At 39.3% G+C, this 15,541-nt stretch overlaps 1 protein-coding gene across 1 annotated transcript in view; it reads right to left on the reverse strand.

Annotated features, from left to right (window-relative positions):
* Nucleotides 1-11,580, reverse strand: part of PLPPR1 (phospholipid phosphatase related 1) — a 59,245-nt gene extending 47,665 nt beyond the window's left edge. The window contains exon 1 of the mRNA XM_053465860.1: nt 11,313-11,580. The gene's annotated coding sequence lies outside the window, so the exon portion shown is untranslated. The remainder of the gene's footprint in view (nt 1-11,312) is intronic.
* Between the last annotated feature and the right edge of the window lie 3,961 nt (nt 11,581-15,541).

The following is a 15,541-nucleotide window of genomic DNA, read 5'->3' on the forward strand; positions in this document are numbered from 1 at the left end:
AGCTCCAATCTGTTGCCTAGATTATGTCTTGGCACAACTTGAGTTATTCTATTAGACTAATGATCTGTCACAAAAAGCAATAGCTTATAAATTCTTAAAAATAAATAGCTTAAAAATTCTACTGCATTCTATGTAAAGTGATGTTAAACTCTTCTGACTCTCAAACTAGTTGTACCGCACCAACTCATACCTAGCCATAACTCTCTATCTCTTATTAGTAATTCAAGCATCAGAAAATATCAATATGTGATTTTTTGTGTGTTTTTAAAATATGTTAAATAGGCCTGGAATTCTATGTTATGGTAAGAAGATAAACATTATGTATTTATATTATTTATTGATTTATACAGCTTTGTCATAGTGGGCAGAGCTGTTCTATGGTTAAACAAGCCATATCAAGTAGTACATAAGATAACAGTACACTAAAGTCAATAAAAGTAACATTTGTTCGATAAAATGCACAAACTTTATACTGATAGAGAAATACTGGCACTGCCAGACATTTTTGAGCTGCACAAAGAAGTTAAGGGCACTAGGTAAAGACTTGGTTTTTCGCATAGAAATTTACCAAGTGCTGTTTGATTGTGAGAAAGATGGTCTAGCCTTTGATATATTTTACCTCACACAAAAAATGTGTTCTTGAAGCCCCTTTCAGGCACAACCAGGTTTTTTGGGACCTTAAGCAAAATATTTAAAGACCCAACATCTTGTGGTGTAGTACCACACCTGCTCCCTATTCACAATTTCATATCATTTCCCATTCCATCAATGATTCAACGCTTTCTGTGCTTCAACTCCTCTGACCTCATATCTGTAGATCAGCTGTAGAGAAAGTCTCTTTTTTACCAGTATGTTGCAACATGCATTATCTGTGAGTTTATTACCCCACTAAAAAATAAAACATATTTTTTTATATAAATAATAATAATCAGATTTCCATATCTATGGAGAAGGTAGTAGAACATTTTACTGAGGGGTACAGCAACCATAAATAGACGCCGCCATATTTAACATACATGGAGGCAGTAAGTCAGAAGCAAAGTAACAACACACGAAAATTGAATTTGTTGCTTCTTCACCATGCTTGGTCTAGGCCATACGTATCTCTGGGTTTGAATCAGAGTCTTCAAGAGAATTGCTGCTTCCCTGGGTCTGCGCGATACTTTTCCATTTCCTACAGGTCTGGGTATGCCCACTTCCCCTCCTACGTCCTTCCCACTTAGTACTGTCTGGGGTTATTTATTACTGTTTGCATTAACTTCTCTAAACCGCCATTGTGGGAATACTGATCTATATATATTAATCACATACTGTATTGGCCCGAATATAAGCCGCACCCCCCACACACACACTTTAGTTCTTTAAAGTGGGGGCGTGGCCTATATTCGTGGTTTAGCGTAGGGATGCGCAGTTCCGGGCGCCGGACGGGTGCTTTTCTTTTCTTTTTGATTTATCCCTGCTGTGGGCAAGCAGCAGGGTTAGGATCCAGATCCCCCACAGCGCTGCAGGGGACCTGGATGCTCTTCTTCGGCAGCTTGACATAACCTTCCGGTGCTCCACCATAGAAGTTCCGGTGGAAGTGCCGGCAGCGGAGGTTGTCTATGCGTATCGCGCAGAGGTTCACCAGCTGCGGCAATGCGCATAGACAACCTCCGCTGCTGGCACTTCCGCCGGTGCTTCTTCGTCATAGAACACCCGACTGAAGTGCCGGCAGCGGATGTTGTCTGCGCGCATTGCACAGATGTCCACCGGCCGGCCCCGCTAAACACCAGGGAGTCTGGAGGTGCATTTGTAAATCGGGGGGTGGCACTTCTAGGAAGCAGAGTGGCATTTTTAGGGGGCATAAAGCATATCTGGGGGGCAAGTGGGTTTTTCTAGGGGGAATAAAGGATATCAGGGGTTATAAAGCATATCTGGGGCAGAGTGGCATATCAGGGGTTATAAAGCATATCTGGGGACATCTGTTTGTATATAACCTATGCTGACTAACTGTATAATAAATACCAAAAATGTTAAAATACATGTATTCCTGTTCATTAGATAAAATACTGTTTTACCATTCCACTAATGTGTATTTTTTCTTAAAAAATATTTTTTTCTTTAAAATAGCACCACACTTTAAGGGTGTGGCCTATATTCAAGCCAATACGGTAAGTAGTGCATAGAGTGGTTTATGAGATAAGATATGTGCTTCATAATATTAGTATACTTTATCTTTTTTCATTTACAACAATCAGTCATAAATAAATATTACTGGTGATTTATTATAAACATACAAGAATGTTTCATGTTCTTATAATACCAGTAACCCATTCGCCTACTTAAACCACCATGGGTAATTGCTAATACTAAATCATTTACAAAGAAGTGTTTGTGATGGAAGGACACACAGACCAGTGATCTGAAAGGGGAAATTACCTCATCACTTTTTAAAAGGTTTAAAGTTTTTAAATATTTTCTATATATTGGTTTTCATATAATATTTGTTGTCATTACTGTTTCCCCCTTTTATATTTTTAGTGCGATTTACATTGAACGTTGTATATTGTATTTGCTTTAATTTTTGATGATCTCATATATCATACTATTAATTAGAACTCTACTGTTAAATAAAAGTCCAAAGCACCCTGTTGTCATGTTGTTGTTGGAGAAGCTTGCATATTGTGACATAAGTTGCGCTAGCAATTTCCACATAATTAAATGGCTCGGGCACAAGGAGGCATCTGTAAGAAAATTGATCTTATGACTCTAGACCCACAATACATACATTTCTTGTTTTACATAATTTATCAGCATAACTAGGACAACAGTTGCCACCTCATACTACATTCTTGAGTAATATATAATATTACTATATAGTGGAACTGCACTATTTGCCATTAAATATCTTACATATCAAATCATACGAAAAGTATATTTGTGAGCGTTACTAATATCCATTTTCAAATGTGTTTTTAGATTTTAGTTTGCATTCCATTTGAATTTGTTATTCAAAAACACCATCTGGTTTCTTTAGTGAAAAGTTATATAATTAACAGTTATACAGCTCAATTAATTCATTGGTCATTAGTCTAAGACACTTGCTGGTAATTACCTCAACCCAGTGGTTATTTGATATCATCTTAAATTGCAGTCAACCATAAAGGGGCACTGAGATAAAATCATAAAAAGAAACACTATTTAACCCCTAACTTACCTAGTTGCAGCAAGTCTTTTGTTTTAACCCCTTAATAGAGCTCATGCCCTTCTAAAGCCCTCAAGTGCCCTTTTCTTTAGGGATATTACATTGTAAAACATTTGTTATTTTTATACTTTTGTAAGAGTTAAAAAACATTTTTAAATTAAATTTGGTTGAGTTTTTTTTTATTATTGAGTATTGTAGGTGAGGAGAAAGATACTTGTGCTAACAATACACCCTCCAGACATTCCACTGCATCGAGGTCATCTTTTATTCAGAACTCTGATCCATGGTGCCACAGCACAGCCTACTAAGCCTAGGGGTTTGTCAGTCACCCTTACGCAAGTTCTCTCACACTCTCACAGTGTCTCAGAAGTTAGGGAGACATGGACAGAGAATGTGAGAGAGCATTAGAGAGAGTGAGTGAGTGAGAATGTGAGAGAGAGTGAGTGTGAGAGCAACGAAAGCAAAAAAAGTCATTCTTTCGTAATAGGGTTGTCTTATATTCAGGCCTCTTATTATTATCTTCCATTAAGATCCAAAGTTTGGGGTTTCGTCTTATAATCAGGGTCGGCTTACTGTATAATGGAGTAAATACGGTGCCCTCTATCGTATTCTCAAAATAATAGCAATATATTTCTGTGCACAGCATTCTACAAAAGCATAGCAATTATTTCAGATATCACAACCTTTTTAACTCATTTTGACATTGTTACTTCTTTTTGGAATCCTAGTTTCTGATCACCAGTATTGTTTTTACAGGTTCTTTTGGAAAACCTAATTTATATCTACTACAGATGCTGCATTTTATCTATCATATGACCATGTGTTCTTGGATGTCACTGACAGCCCTTAGCTTTCAGTAGACCCTGATTTGCATTCGTCAGGTGACAATACATCAGTAGTAATGAAAAAATGTCTTCTAGCTAACGATCTGTACACTGCTTGCTCACTGTATAGATCATTTTGCAATACCGTGTGAACTGACCCAAAGCGGATTGCGTGTGACAGCTTGTCTTTGCACGTTCTGCTAAGGGCATAGAACTCATTATAAAAACATTTAGACTGGACCTTAACATTAATAACGTTGAAGCCGTGATTCTGTGTTATAAATATATGTAACTATTAAAGTGAGTGTGATTAATAACAAGGAGATTTTTGCATATATGTGGTTGTGGTTGTGATTGTGATGAATAACAAGAAGATTTTTGCATATAGGTAATGCAGATCTTAAAAATAATTGAAAAAAGGCAACGTTATTAATGAGACATTTTAACATGAGCATGTACAATTCACTGAATTGTATTACCTACCAGTGTCTGCAAGCTATGACAAACTCACATTTTCATTATTGCCAACTCACACTTGCATTCACAGAAAATGACACTCGACTCGCATCCACGCAACTACAGGAGAGCCAAGTTTAAAAAAACAAGCAACTCACAGATCTGAGTTGGAAAAAAACAAGCAATTAAGTGAATCCTAATTTCAGTTCACCTCAAGAGAAGGTGAAGTAACTTGTTTCTCCCACTTGTACATACCATAAAAATTAAATGAATAAAGAAAAAAAATGTGGGTTGTCCTGATCCCCTGTTAACAAAGGTAACTACATTCTCTCTTCCCCTTTTGAAATATATCAAACTATAACCAGAGAGATTCAACAAAACATGCACCCCATACCTTCATCTCATTGGTGCAATTGAGTCACCCATATTTATTTACACAAATGTTTAGGTGTTTCCTACCTGTTTATATGTGCTATCCTATTGACACTGCCGAATTATGGAACGGCTTTTCAGTTATTAAACATTGCACCCTACTGATACTAATTTGATGAAAAATAATGAGTATCGTGCAGGGCCGGACTGGGACTGAAAAGCAGCCCTGGAAAAATTTGGAGACCAGCCCCATATAGTTTATCTCACGGTGAAGCTCTTATACCCACACGCACCCCTTATACACACCCGAGTCACACTATGTGCCATTCTTTTTATCTCATTATTTGTATTAAAATGCCAGAAAGCAAAAGTGTTAAAAGGCCCTAATAAATGAAATACATTACACATAATGGGATCAAAACACATAATGGGATCAAAACTACTGCGAACATTTTTAGATGAAAGAGTTCCATTTTATTCAGTGGAACAAAACACTGATCACATTATTCTTCACGATATTCTGCATCCAGAAATGCCTTATACCCCTATATGCCACTCTGCCATATAGGGGGTTAAAAGGCATATCATGGGACAGAGTGGCATATAGGGGGGGTATAAGGCATTTCTGGAGGCAGAGTGGCATAAAGGGGGTTAAAAGGCATATCATGGGGCACTCTGCCTACAGAAAAGCCTTATGCCCCCTATATGCCACTCTGCCTCCCCAATATGCTTTATACCCTCTTATATGCTCCTCTGCCCCATGATATACCTTTTAACCCCCTTTATGCCACTCTGCCTCCAGATTTGCCTTTTAAGGCATTTCTGGAGGCAGAGTGGCATATAGGGGGACACACTTACACACACACATGCCGATTTTTTTTGTTTTTAACAAATACAAAAAAACATTATACAGTACAAAAAATACATTATTTTACTCACCTTCTACTTCTCTTGACTTCCTGGTAGCTGCACACTGTTCTCCTCTATGCTGACAGCCAGGATGCCACTGACCTGACATCCGGTGCTGCAGCAGTGCGAGGGGGCGGAGCTTCCACCTCACGCGGCTCCCATCACTATGCAGCCATCAGACTGCCGAGAATGTAATCTAAACGGCCGATGCGTGCTGATGCCGCCGGCCGGAGCTACTTTAACACTTTTTTTTTTATTTATATGGTAAGCTGGATCGGCTTGCCATATAAAGTAAAAAAAAAAAGTATTAAAGCAGAGGCGGCCGGCAGCATCAGCACGCATCGGCCGTTCAGATTACATTCCCAGCAATCTGATGGCCGCATAGTGATGGAAGCAGCGTGAGGGGTGAAAGGTCAGTGCGAGGGGGCGGAGCTTTCACCCCTCACACTGCTCCCATCACTAGACGGCATCAGCACCCAGCAGCTGCTTTGATTAGATTTCGGGCAGCCTGGGGGGCAGCTCAGCGGCTGTCTTCATGGCCGCCCAGCCCACGGACCTTCCGGCCCACCGGGAAATTTCCCGGTATCCCGGTGGGCCAGTCCGGCCCTGGTATCGTGTTCTATATTCTATATATTCTCCATCCCATGCACACTGGAATGGGATAGTTAAATACCCTATTAACCCTTGGGAGAGGCACATAGCCCATCCTTGCCTCTCCTCCCTCCATGTTCCTTGGGGGGTGTTGACATATGTACACCCTTTGTCCGCCCCCTTGGCACCCAAAGAGTACAATATAAAGGTTATAATGATCAACACTAACCTTGGCTAAAACCCAGTGTCAATCAAAGCTATAGATCCTACTTTTTTTTAGCCCAATGAAAGGTGTCAGTCGAGAAATAAAAGCGATAATAGCTGTTCTTTAACAGTTGTGCATTAATAAGGGGAAGGCAAAGTGCCAACTTTTATAAAGAGGAACTGTGTGTCTACATGCAAGGGTTCTAGATCCATAAAAATTACATTGCACTGATCCTGCTAATTACATTTTTGCTCACAGGATTACAACACTTTTAAATTTGACAAATGTAGTTTCTACTTTAAAATTCCCAGGACGCACACTACAGGCATATTTCACTATTAACAGATAGTAAAGTAGCCTCCCTCTTGGTGTGGTGTCAAGGTTTGTATTCTGGTAATCAGACTAGTAATAGAACAAGCCATTAGGTCATGGTATAGAGTAATTTATTTGCCCATTACAATTGTTAGAAAGTCACAAGAAAAGTAAAGCCCCTCTAACTTCCTAAAAACAAAAGTGTTTCTCTTTCACAATTTTGAATGTTGTGAGGCTAACATAATTATATCAAATATTTATGGTCTCCAATTTTATTGAGAGATTAGTAATAGAACAAACCATTAGGTCAGGGTATAGAGTAATTTTTTTGCCCATTACAATTGTTAAAAAGTCTAGGATACGCATTCATGCTTGAGGTTGATTCAGTAAAATGTCAAGTTGTCAGTCGAGTCAGTTTAAGGGTTACCTCAATTTACTATGCTTAACCTACATTTCATTTGCATACTTCTATATGAGTTCTTATGAATTAACTTACTGAATAAACATATCCTGTAGAAAGACACATAGTATAACCATGCTTCTCCTCCATCCCCATTCCATTGGTTAGCAACATAACTGACAGCTAGGGTCTAAAATGTTGCCGACAAGTTCTGATGAGTGTAATTCCAGGTCCAGATTAATGAAGGGAGAGTGAGCTGCAGCATCAAATCACTCTCTTATTGCCAGAGAAGTTGCGACCCGGCACCATACATACAGATTGTGTCTCTGCATTGGAGAATTACTCAATTATGCCTCTCAAGGCACTGTGTCTGTATGTCTGTGTCTGATAGTGGTGTGTGTGCCTGAGAATGTGGTGTATGTGGGGTGTGTGGCTTAGTGTGGTATGTATATATCTGCGGCTAGGTGCAGCTTGAGATCTTTATGCTTTATAATATTGTGCATTAGTTTGACTGAGAGTTGCATGTGTATTTGAATGTACTCCATTGTTTCTAAGATTGCTATGTGTTTGACTTCACATTAGTGTGGTTGAGAGCACTCAGCATGTTATAGAGTGGTCAGTGGGATCAAGTTTTTCATTGGTGTGGTAAACAGTAGTCAGTATAAGAGTGTACCAGCGGTGCTGAAAGTTGTCAGTGGGTATGTGAATGGTCAGTGCAGTTAAGAATGGTCAGCGTGTTTAAGTCTGTGTCACTTTGGCTATGTAGATCAATAGACAGCCTAAAGAAACAAATCAAGTTCAAAGGCACATATTATAATACCACCATAATCGTAGTCCAGCATGCTTTTGAATCTACTCTTTGGACATGCAATGTATAGTCAGTAGGGTGAGTGCTTTGTGCCTGCCATGTTTGTTTACCACCGTGTTATTTTTTTTTTGGATTTGGAACTAATAATATGTATCGATCATTATAGTTAACTCCTGTACACAGGACTTCCGAACAAATAATATAATTGCATTTATGTGTCAAATTATACTCTCTCATCAATGGGAGGTTTAAATGTAAGGGGTATTTCTTTTGCGAATAAATATGCAGTTATGTAATATTTATGTTTTTTAGACTATATAGCATTTCCACTTTTGACTTAATGAGTTGTATGTTGCCACAAGGCTTATTCGTTTAATTGAGATTGAATACTACATGCTCACATTGTAGTAGGTATGTGAGTGCATTATTAAGGAGTATTCACTGCTGGTGGTCTTATTAGGTACAACAATATTGTTTGGTATATGTTTTTCCTGAAGGTTTTTTTATGTCCCTTTTTGGATTTTCAAAAGGAAAAATATATGATCGGGTAAGTGAATGTAAATCTGGTGTGGTAGTAAACTCCCCGAAACTCCTAAATCAGTGGCATATGAGTTAGCATTGGGCTAGCTTTTTGTGGCTTCTTTGTTATGCTGCAGTCCATGTGTCAGCATTTAAAAGGTTTAAAGCAGGGGTAGGCAAACTGTGGCTCTCCAGATGTTGTGGACTACATTTCCCTTGATGCTTTGCCAGCATTATGACTGTAAGAGCATTATGGGAGATGTAGTCCACAACATCAGGAGGGCCGAAGTTTGCCTACCCATGGTTTAAAGAGTCACCAGTACAATCGTTTGACCTATCTGTTTAGGGTGTTTATTTCACCTTTCTACATGAGGTTTCTATAGGAAGTTTTTTAATGGTCTGGAATCTACCTCTAAAAATATATATTATGCGCATGTCACTCCATCTCTTAAAAGGGACAGCTTGGCGTCTCTATAAACACTATAAAGAGAAGACTTTGTGAGTACTTTAATATGCAATCTTCCAAAATGGAAACAAAATAAAAACACAGAACTTACCTGACCCAGAAGTTGCTGCCCTGCTGCTGCAGTTGCCCTCCATGGCCTGACATTTCTTGCCACTGATTGGCTGCATTCTCGAGCCAGTGATGGAGGGGAGTATATTCTGCTAAACACAGATCTCCTGCACTGCATTGAGCTGTGAGGACTCGAAAGAGGCAAATGCGCATGGGAGATTCTACAGAATCCTCCCATGCATTTTCAAAACAGACAACATGAACATTTAAAGGGACTAGGCGGCTATGTTATACATTAAAATGTACATGATGGACACTTCACCCATTATATATAGGTTACTGCATATGACAGCTGCTGCATCTCCCAAAGCTAAATATTTTTTCATACTTCTAAAGAATGCATATTAATGTGCTTCAATAAGCATTCTTCTTTTAGTGAGCATAGTTTCGGGTCATTAAACTGTCCATTTAATAGAAGTGATTTTTCCTACTGATTTCAATGTAATATTTTCAAACACGGGTTTCAACCACCAAATCAACTTACATATTATTTCACATACCCACACACTCATGTGATCCTGGAAAGTATAAAGCCTTTTGAAAAAGGTAAGGAAATTTGCGTATTTGGCCCATCTGATCTGCCCCAGATCTTATTGAGTAAAACCGTCTAAGCAGACAGTACACAGGCTTCACACAAAAAGGGGTTTCGCTGATATATCCTAAGTGACAGAGCTACCCGATATGTATATATGGCTGGGTAAATCCCAACAAGTAGGTGATCACTGACTCTAAAATGTTAATATTATTTAAAAGCGAGGTTACCTAACCCATCTATATGGCTATTATATATATATATATATATATTATATAACATAAAATATATAAAATAATTTTGTTGCTGGGGAGCCGACACGCCCCCTTTATTGTAAGCCAGCCTTCCCATTGTCCATGCCCCATAAAGTGAACACAAGGCATTCCCACGTTAAATAAATCCAACGCAATGTGCTTTTCTCTGTAAACAGGGATTCTTTAATCCTCTGAGTGGCACTGTGGCTTCTACACACTCCTCTGTGGCATCCATGTGGTTAAAAGATTCCTTTAATGCTGCACAGCCTAATCATGGATGCTTTCAAAAACAATGCGATACAATGTAGTATTTAACAAGCCACATGCCATAAAATGTTACAAATTACGTAACCATTGTTATATGCAGACAGAGATAGATTTGTTATGTACAGAATAATAATCATAATAATAAATTATATTACAATTAATAATATATCGGTAATATATATAATATTATAAAATATATAATTATAGCATTATAATAAATATAATATTCTATAATAATAAATAAAATAATAATAATAATAATACTAATAATAATAATAATAAAGGAACGTTTCATATCCTATGTGCATGATCTTGCTGGCTCACATGTTCCAAAAAAAGCCTTTTTCCTCCCCCTTGTCATTAGAGAAACCCAATTTCCCTGTACAGATTGCGTTCCTCCCTCTTGAGGATTGAGGCACCAATGATTATTTAATAGCGACACCAGCCCCCAGCAGCTTTCACAAGCCCCCGGACCTTTTGTGAGGCTCCTAAATAATCATGTCTAGTTGGTGACCTCAGCATCACCCCCCCCCCTTTATTATTTTCAAGATCAAGAATTTAAAAAAATACAAAATAAAATCTAAGGATGAATCTAATGTTTTGCTTTCCAATTTCACAGCGATTTTCACGCAGCATCATTCATAGTCGCAGCATCACTGAAACCAAGTACCCTAAAGCATCGCAACTTGCAAATATATAGCAGTGTACATATATATATATATATATATATATATATATATATATATATATATATTCCGTAATGATGATGCAAATCATAAGGTTTCATCCATGATTTCTAGCAAACACTACAAAAGCAATCTAAATGCTAATGAAGTATACTTTACTATATATATATATATATCTATATATAGATATATAGATATATAGATATATATCTGTATATACGTGTATACTTTTCTATATGGTGCCTAATAGCAATTGGATAGCAATGCATAGAATGTATCAGGTGCACAGCTTATTCCTGCACACACATTAGCAGAAGGCAAGCACTCGCCTGGGTACCTAAATCTGCCAGCATCTCCTCTTGTATAACCCCCCCCCCCTCTTATATGCATTGTTTCATTTGCCCCATTGTGCCCCTTACCTTCTCAGCTTCTCTGTCCAGCTAGGAATCCCAATACCCCGTCCAACTTGCAGGAGAAACAATCCCAAATGAAAGCATACTGATCATTCTGTTGTGTGCAGTGATTTCCTTCTTGTTATTGGTAATCCTGTTGGCTGTCCTCAGTCATCCTTCTCAAAGTCTATCTGCATGCATTTTATTTATTTCAGATCCTGTTAAGACCCGGGATGCCCAGGCTCCCCCTGTTTGTATTAATGGAAGGATTTAGAAAGCCACTTGCTAAGGAGAAGAGGTGGAAAGGAGAAGGAGAAGGAGGAGGAGGGAGTAACATACCCAGTGCGCATGCGCTTGGCATGTCATTAGTGTCCCTCTTTGAGGCGCGCAAACGCACGTCCACCTGGTGATAGGAAATATAGTTGTGGTATCATTGTGTGGTGTATGCCTGAGATTTTCAGTACGTTTTATGTATGGCTTTATCAAAAATTAGCCTTTCAGACTTATTTAAATTATGAATATATTGATTGAATGTATATAGATATTTCTTTATGTTAAATATTTGATTTGCACAGACACAATTGAGTTTTGCCTTTATAATCTATATATGGAGTATTTTAGGAATTTCCTGGGTAATGGGGATTATAATAGTTAATATAGAGTTAATAATTGAAGCTGTAGTCTTCCTCGTGGGTAGATGGCATGTTCTTTTAAAATAAAGAGGTGTTGTCACATCCCTGTGATTCCTATCCTGCCATGAAAAGTTCTAAAATGACCAAAGCTGTCTGTAGGTGGAAGGCTTAATTTATAAACATTCAACCCTATACTTTGCTAAAAGATTGTGTCTTAAACAAAAGGAATGTGCAAATTATGGAAAATCAAAAATTAACATATCTTTTCTTTTTGTGTTCTTAAACATGTCTGTGTTTACATAAGTAGATTTTATTTTGCGTAAAAAATAAGGTTGGTACAGATCGGTCATTATACAAACTGAACAACTTAATTTTTTCCACGGGTGAGTACATTAGAAAAAGACTGCTGAACCTTAAGTGCAAACATCAAATCAATGTTGGCCTTGTCAGTGATGCTGTTGCTCGGACTTGCTCCCCCCTTCTTGATTAATCCCAAGGGATATGTCACTCATCCCCCTGGTCCCATGGCTACCCCTGAGAATGGTGAGGTTTATTGATCTCAATATTTCAGAAAATGATCCTAAAATTCAAAGGACTAAGACACCTAATCAGTCAGCACCTGTGCACTTTAATAAAGACAAGGACACACTGTGCCAAATTAGAGACAAGGAAGTCAGCCCCAGATCGACAAATGCAATTTATAATGTATAAAACATAATAATGTGTGTTTTGTACTACAAAAGATAACATTTTTTATATATTACTGTCCCTTCTCATGTACTTTCATAAGTAGCACACAGTGAAGAATTTGTAGCCCATAGGTATAAGCACATCCAAATTTGATCTCCAGAATGGAGCTTCTTAACCGCATTATGTGAGCCAGAGGTAGACATGGTTATACAACCCAAAGCCTGATCACAGTGATGATACCAGAGGCTGTCTACCTTGTAAGCAAATTTATAGGCCCCCTTTTTTCTAAGGAGCTCCCTCAGAAAATGTGGAAAGAGTGAGAGACAGATTCTTCACAATGCCACTATAATGAATCTTGTTCTTATTGTCTTCATTACTTATATATATAGCCCTCATTAGTAGCAACACTTGTACTCTAAATATTTTTTCTAAGGGCCCCCAAACCACAGGGCGTTTAAAATGGGGGAGGCTTATAATGAACCTGTCATTGAAAAGTAAGAAAGGTGTCTCACTTTTGCCATATTGGAAACCACAAGGAACTGACAAAGGCAACATTCAAATAAGTATGACCTTTTACGGTATTTATGCAATTTTTACCAACTTTGCTAGCACAGTATATATATATATATATATATATATATATATATATATATATATATATATACCAAGCAGCCATAACATTTAGTCCACCTGCCTAATATTGTGTAGGTCCCTCTTTTGCCACCAAAACAGCCCTTTTGGTTGAGGCATGGACTCCACTAGACCTCTGAAGGTGTGCTGTGGTATCTGGCAGACGTTAGTAGCAGATCCTTTAAGTTGCAAGGTGGGGCCTCCACGGATGCACCCTGGTGCCATGTGTTCTCCAGGTAAGTTATGCACATGCACCCTGGCCTCCAGATGATGTAAAGGGAAACGTGATCAGACGAGGCCACCTTTTTCCATTGGTCCGTGGTTCAGATCTTATGCTCATGTGCCCATTGTAGGCACTTTCAGCAGTGGCCAGGGGTCATTATGGACACCCTGACTGGTCTGCAGCCACGCAGCCCCATACACAGCAAACTGCAATGCACTATGTGTTCTGGCACCTTTCTATCAGAACCAGCATTAACTTGTTCAGCAATTTGAGTTACACTGGCTCGTCTGTTGGATTTGACCACAGGGGGCAAGCCTTCACTTTTCCTTCTTTGATAGGTACTGACCACTGCAGCCTGGGAACACCCCACAAGAGCTGCAGTTTTGGAGATGCTCGGGAACCAGCCATCACAATCTGACCCTTGTCACTAAGCCCTAAGTTGCTCAGATCCTTACCCTTGCCATTTTTCCTGCTTCTAACACATCAGCTTTGAGGACGAAATATTCACTTGCTGCCTAATATATGTACAAATTGGGCCCAATTAGCCATTTCCCCTCCCCGGTGTCATGTGACTCGTCAATGTTACAAGGTCTCAGGTGTGAATGAGGAGCAGGTGTGTTTAATTTGGTGTTATCGCTCTCACACTCTCTCATACTGGTCACTGGAAGTTCAACATGGCACCTTATGGCAAAGAACTCTGGGGACCTGAAAAAAGAATTGTTGAGCTACATAAACATGGCTCAGCATCATATCCAGAGGTTGTCTTTGGGAAATAGGCGTATTAGTGCTGCCAGCATTGCTGCAGAGGTTGAAGGCGTGGGCTTCAGCCTGTTAGTGCTCAGACTATATGCCACACACTGCATCAAATTGGTCTGCAGGGCTGATGTCCAAAAAGGAAGCCTCTTCTAAAGATGATGCACAAGAAACCCCGCAATCAGTTTGCTAAAGACAAGTAGAATAAGGACATGGATTACTGGAACCATGTCCTGTGGTCCGATGAGACCAAGGTAAACTTGTTTGGTACAGATGGTGTCAAGCGTGTGTGGCGGCAACCAGGTAAGGAGTACAAAGACAAGTGTGTCTTGCCTACAAGTATGGTAGTGGGAGTATCGTGGTCTGGGCCTGCATGAGTGCTGCCGGCACCGGGGAGCTACAGTTCATTGAGGGAACCATGAATGCCAACATGTACTGTGACATACTGAAGCAGAGCATGATCCCCTCCCTTCGGAGACTGTGCCGCAGGGCAGTATTCCAACATGATAACAACCCCAAATACACCTCCAAGATGACCACTGCCTTGCTAAAGAAGCGGAGGGTAAAGGTGGTGGACTGGCCAAGCATGTCTCCAGACCTAAACCCTATTGAGCATCTGTGGGGCATCCTCAAACGGAAGGTGGGGAAGCGCAAGGTCTCTAACATCCACCAGCTCCGTGATGTTGTCATGGAGGAGTGGAAGAGGACTCCAGTGGCAACCTGTGAAGGTCTGGTGAACTCCATCCCATATTTAAATTCACTCACTGTATAAGCCGCCACCACTTCTGCTGGGAGGCTGTTTCATTTATCTAATGCCTTCTGAGCAAAGTAGAACTTCCTCTCGTTACATCTAACCCTCTGACCCTCTAGTTTTAGACCATGACCTCTTGTTCTAAAATTGCTCCTCTTTTCAAATAAGCTTGCCTCATGTACTTTGTTGTACTTTGTGTTTTTAAATGTTTCTATTTCATGCCCCCTCTTCTTTCCTCCAAGCTATACATATTAAGACCCTATAATCTTTCCTGACAATCTCTGTTCTTACCATTTTTGTTACTCTCCTCTGGGGTCTCCAGAACTGCCATAGATCTGTAAAGTGACCATAGATCTGTAAAGTGGCATAATCATCTCCCTCTTGCTGCTACTAATGCCTCTCCTTTTGCAACCCAGCATCTTGTTTCAGGTGCTTTATTGCATTGTCTGCTTACCTCTAAGTCATCAGAAATAATCACTCCTAAGTACCTCACTTGTCACTGACAGAACAACGCCCCCAATGCTATATTCTGCCTTGGGATTTTTACGTCGCAAGTGCATTCATTTACATTTAATTT

Source organism: Spea bombifrons, chromosome 1 (assembly GCF_027358695.1).
Source record: "Spea bombifrons isolate aSpeBom1 chromosome 1, aSpeBom1.2.pri, whole genome shotgun sequence".
NCBI classification, from domain to species: Eukaryota; Metazoa; Chordata; class Amphibia; order Anura; family Pelobatidae; genus Spea; species Spea bombifrons.